Raw genomic sequence first — 6,035 nt, 5'->3', positions numbered from 1 at the left:
GCTTCAAAGTGTGTAATTGGAGATATTCTGGATAGCGCTGCTTCAAAGTGTGTAATTGGAGATATTCTGGATAGCGCTGCTTCAAAGTGTGTAATTGGAGATATTCTGGATAGCGCTGCTTCAAAGTGTGTAATTGGAGATATTCTGGGTAGCGCTGCTTCAAAGTGTGTAATTGGAGATATTCTGGGTAGCGCTGCTTCAAAGTGTGTAATTGGAGATATTCTGGATAGCGCTGCTTCAAAGTGTGTGATTGGAGATAAACTGGAGGTAATCTGAGGTATACAGGAGGACAAAAAAAATAATTAAGATTTGTTTGATTTCATTTATTCACCTCATTGGAATGGCAGACTTAGTTCAGTGTAATAGTTGTTATGCATTTGTTTCACATTCCACTTTTTGGAGATTTGGATGCTGTCTAATCTGTAGACAGTTCTCTATATTGCGGCGGGAGAATGTAGATTTGTAAATTATCTGGTAAACAAACTCAGGCTGAAACTGCTGCAAAGCCACTGCCGCAGAGACATACTAGGACTGGCAGATTACTGCAGGATCTGGTAGACTTAGAGTTGTGGATAAAAGACATATTGCACAGTCTGTTGCTTAACATAATTTATTTTCTACACTTTCAGAGTGTAATGGTGTTATGGAGACAAGTTCAGGCACTGATGGTAGTGGTGTTGTGGAGACAGGTTTAGGCACCAAGTGTAGTGATGTGGAGACATTCTCAGGCACCGAGTGTAGTGGTGATGTGGAGACAGGCTTGGAGACTATGGTGTGGCCTAATAGAAAGCAGTTGTTGTTGGGGGATTCCATCATAAGAGGTGTGGAGATGGACAATGGTGGTCTTGTGAGATGTCTTCTCGGAGCTACTGCTCACAGAGACAGGAGACGTATTTGTAATATTCGAGCAAAGCAGGAAGGGGAATTGGATGTACTTGTCCATATAGGGACAAATGACTTGGCTTGCAGTGAGGTTTCAGAGGTAAGGAAGTTTTTAGTGTTTTTTGCCAATGATATACGGCAGGTTGCTCTCACACTGTCATTCTCAGAAGTTCTGCCTGTGCATAACACTCAAGGATTTGGCTTTATTTCTCATGGTAGCTCTGTTTGGAATGGAAATAAACTGTACAAAAAAGATGGTTTGCATCTTTCTTAAAAGGGAACAAATGTTCTCAGTGAGCAGTTCAGAGGTTTTGCTAGGATGTATTTAAACTAGGGGGGGATGCAAAAGGGTAATAAAACATCCATCCAATTGCCCCCCAAAACAAGTACAGAAGGTGCCTGTAGCAAGTGTTTAAAAAAAAAAAATTCTAAACTCCCTACTGGGATTGTCTCTAAAACAAGTCGTTGAGGAGCCAACTCGTAAAGAGGCCATACTAGATTTAGTGTTAACAAATGGAGATCTGGTATCAGATATTACTGTAGGTGAAAGTTTAGGATCCATCGATCATCAGTCAGTGTGGTTTAATATAAGAACAGTGATCGAGTCACACCACACGAAAACAAAAGTTTTAGACTTTAGAAAAACAGACTTTTCTAAAATTAGAATATGTGTATAGGTGTCATTATCAGACTGGAGCAATTTAAATGGAGTCCTAGAGAAATGGGATTATTTAAAAGTTGCACTGATGAATGCAACAGAAAATTGCATTAGGCTTGTCAGTAAAATAAAAAAAAAATGAAGAAACCACTGTGGTACTCTGCAGATGGGGCCAAAATAGTAAAAAACAAAAAGTTACCACCACCCCAACAATTCCCCCCCTCCTCCGTCTACACGCTCCCTATTCTCCCCCTCTTATCCCAATCATCCCCTCCTAAACTTACAAGGCCATCCGACGCCAAAACCACGCAAAACCTACCAAACCCCACACACCCAAGACCAACGACAACAAGAAAACCTGATACCACAAACAACTCACCTACGCCAACGACAAAAGGGAAAATCCCAATAACAAACCAAAGAAACCACATGTAGACCCCTACGCCCCACCAAAACCCCCCACACTAAACCCCCAAAGCCAAGACCTGACAAACTCGACCCAAACCTCAACAACCGACACCCGCAACACAGAGGTACCGAACAAACGGAATACATGACGAGTTCAATGTACAGACATACCTCTAGACACAAGCGATACACCGTCAAGACAGGGCATCCTTCCCCCAACCCCTTTTTACTTCTGTACCCCATACCAACCCTTAGCAGAAACAGGATTGCAAGCTAATAGGAAAACGACAGACTAAAACAGTCACGCACAATTACTAAAAATGTTTTGGCAGAATCCCCACTTGCATGTGGACAGCCAACGCACAGCTTATGTAACTTGATGATGCCGCAACTCTGTACTGTTAACTAATCCCCTCTACTTCCTTTCTGTACCCCTACCCTGAAAAAATATATATCAAAAACTCAAAAATAAAGAATTTAAAAAAAAAAAAAAAAAAAAAAAAAAGTTAGCATTTAGTAATTATAAAAAAAAAAAACAGAGTGAGATAGACGGATCTATAAGATTAGGTAGAAAGAGGCTAAGTAGGTTATAAGAGCCTCCAAATCACACACAGAAGAGAAAATAGCACAGTCAGTAAAAAACAGGGGACAAAACATTTTTAGATACATAAATGAGAAAAGGAAAGTAAAACAAGGATTAGTTAGATTCAAAACAAAAGAAGGAAGGTATGTATAAGTGGATAAAGATCTATCTAACTGCCTCAATGAATATTTTTGCTCAGTGTTTACAGATGAAAATGAAGGAAAGGTGCCTTGGTTAGGAAAAAGGATAAATGAGTTATTTGTTACATGAGAGTTTACAGAGGAAGAGGTTCTATTTCAACTGTCAAAAGTAAAGACAAGTAAGTCAATGGGACCTGATGGAATACACCCAAAGTTATTAAAAGAGCTTAGTGGTGTACTAGCAAAACCATTAACAGATTTATTTAACCAATCATTCTTAACATCAGTAGTCCCAGATGATTGGAAGTTAGCAAATGTTGTCCCATTCACAAGAAAGGTAGTAGGGAGGAGTCGGACAACTATAGGCCAGTAAGCCTTACATCATTAGTGGGGAAAGTAATGGAAACCATGTTAAAGGATAGGATTGTTGAACATCTAAAAACACATTAATTTCAAGATCAGAGACAACATGGTTTTACTTCAGGGAGATCATGCCAAACTAATCTTATTGATTTTTTTGATTGGGTAACTAAAATAATAGATCAGGGTGGTGCAGTAGACATTGCTTACCTAGATTTCAGTAAGGCTTTTGACACTGTTGCACATAGAAGGCTTATCAATAAACTGCAATCTTTAAGTTTGGATTGCAATATTGTTGAATGGGTAAGGCAGTGGCTGAGTGACAGGCAACAGAGGGTTGTAGTCAATGGAGTATATTTTCGAAGCATGGGCTTTTCACCAGTGGGGTACCTCAGGGTTCTGTACCCATTCTCTTTAATATTTTTATTAGTGATATTGCAGAAGGTCTTGATGGTAAGGTATGTCTTTTTGCTGATGATATGAAGATATGTAACAGGGTTTATGTTCCAGGAGAGATAAGCCAAATGGCAAATAATTTAGGTAAACTAGAAAAATGGTCAGAGTTGTGGCAACTGACATTTAATGTGGATAAGTGCAAGATAATTCACCCCCGAACATCCCCAAGCCGATCCTTTGGAATCTGACTGTGTATGCCGGCTTGTGGTTAAGGGGGACTTGTGTGGCGGGACCGCTGCCTATTCGTGAATTGCAGTGTGTAATTCCCAGTGTTTTTCCCCTATATTGTGTTGTATTCTTGTGTTTATACCCCATTTAGAATGTTTGTTGAGAATATTCACACCTTGTTAACGAGGTGTGAAAACCACAAACCGCAAGGGAAGCCTCGGCGCGTGCCGACCTTGCGTGGCGGGCCGTTAGTTAAACAATGCCATCCAGGGGGCTTATTCGAACGAGGGCCTCCCCGTGGCTCTTGGAGTGTTCACACCAATCCATTAAAATGTTGGCAACTTGCAACAGAAGTGTGAAACCGCAAAGGAAGTAATTAATGAGCGCTTTCCTGGTTGACCGTCGATCGTACAGACGAATGCCAGCCAGGGGAGCATTTGTGTCCCGAAAGAAGATGCTTACCTTGCCTTGTTTCACCCAGGGACCCCGCGAACGGATATGGTTTGTGACAGTTACCGTGCTGGGGGTCCCTGAGATTGCTGGAGACACTCTTTGGGTACAGTGGCGGTTTGGTATACTTTCTGTGCCTGGGAGCCCATAAGGCGGGAGTCTTTCCTGTGCTGGGACTCCCAGGTTCAGAGGGTCCTGGGAAGAAGACCCACCTGCCACGGGAAGTGGGAAACCCTGTATTTGGGTGGCGGAAACTGGGGACAAAGGAACTGGAGTTCTTTTCACACGCACAGGCCCCTGGGAGTGGCGGGAACCAGGGACAAAGGAGCAAAGGTTCCGGTTCCATCAAACAACCCCTGGGAGGGGACATTGTCTTTATGAGTGATCCACCCTTTGCATCGGGAAAGTATAAAGCCGAGTGTGGCCAATAAAGTTTTTGTTGTACCACGGGAACTGTGTGTCATCCAGTTACTGGGGAAATGGGTTGTTTATTTCATTAATAGCCGGGATAACCAGTCAGGTTACCCTTGGCCCACTACAGGTAACAAAGAGAGAGAGAGAACACACTAAATGATATTCTATAAAGGCTAAAATAAACACAATGAAGTCTTGATTGGAAATTCTTCAAAAATAATGGAATGATGGCAGGAGCACAGCTTAGAAGACACTATAGGATAAGGCCGGTTCAGATGGTCTGGCAACAATAGCAAAGTTTATAGGAGCTTGTGTTGCAAGATCCTGTGACCCTCCATTGTGCTACAGTGTCTGCTCAAGTATGCTCTGGCCTTCATTCCAAAGTGTTTTCATGGTTTAATTGTGCTTTAAGGAAACTGCAAATCAAGTTCAATTCATCCTATATGATGCTGGGCAGGAAGTTCTAAGATCTCCATAGTCCAGAATGAGACACATCGAATGATCTTACTCTGGTGTGGTCTGAACTCCCTGTGGTTTTATTTTTTTATAGCGACTCTGTCACGGGCTGTACTTTTATTTATTTTGTTTATCGGAGATAAAAAAAAAACAACACATTGCCGGGACAGTGAGGATTCATAGAAAGCGGGGTTTCTATGAATCCTCACTGTCCCGGCAATGTGTTGTTTTTTTTTTATCTCCGATTCCCCATTTTTTAGCTATATATTTCTTCCAGTTGCAGCTGTCTTCTTATGTCTGGCAGTGATGTTGGGTCATTGCCGTTCTTCAGTTCTCATGAATTCTTAGTCCACCCTGAATGTCGAATTGTCACAGGGTGGGCCGAACATGCACAGACTTGTGGCGTTGTCCAGAAAACCACATTGTCCATAAAACCTGTGCACTAAAATAACTACATTAAGATAAAGTAGTTTCAGTCCTTAGATTGTGCCTTTAACCCCTCAAGGACACATGACATGTGTGACATATCATGATTCCCTTTTATTCCAGAAGTTTGGTCCTTAAGGGGTTAAAGGGACACTATAGTCACCAGAACAACTACAGCTTTTTGAATTTGTTCTGGTGAGTAGAATAATTACCTTCAGGCTTTTTGCTGTAAACACTGTCTTTTCAGAGAAAATGCAGTGTTTACGTTACAGCCTAGTGATAACTTCACTGGCCACTCCTCAGATGGCTGTTAGAGATCCTTCCTGGGTCATAGCTGCCTAAAATGCATCCTGTGATTCAGTATCTCCTCCCTCTGCATGCAGACACTGAACTTTCCTCATAGAGATTCATTGATTCAATTCATAGCTATGAGGAGATGCTGATTGGCCAGGTCTGTGTTTGACTCATGCTGGCTCTGCCCCTGATCTGCCTCCTTGTCTGTCTGAGCCAATCCTATGGGGAAGCATTGTTATTGGCTCAGGCCACTACTTCTGCTGATGTCAGCAGGCAGTGGTGGGCAGGTCTAAAGGAAACAGGGACAAAGCCAGCAGTTCCAGTCTTGAATACAGTAAGA

Source organism: Pelobates fuscus, chromosome 10, assembly GCF_036172605.1.
Source record: "Pelobates fuscus isolate aPelFus1 chromosome 10, aPelFus1.pri, whole genome shotgun sequence".
Lineage (NCBI taxonomy): Eukaryota > Metazoa > Chordata > Amphibia > Anura > Pelobatidae > Pelobates > Pelobates fuscus.
This window is presented reverse-complemented; position numbering follows the sequence as displayed.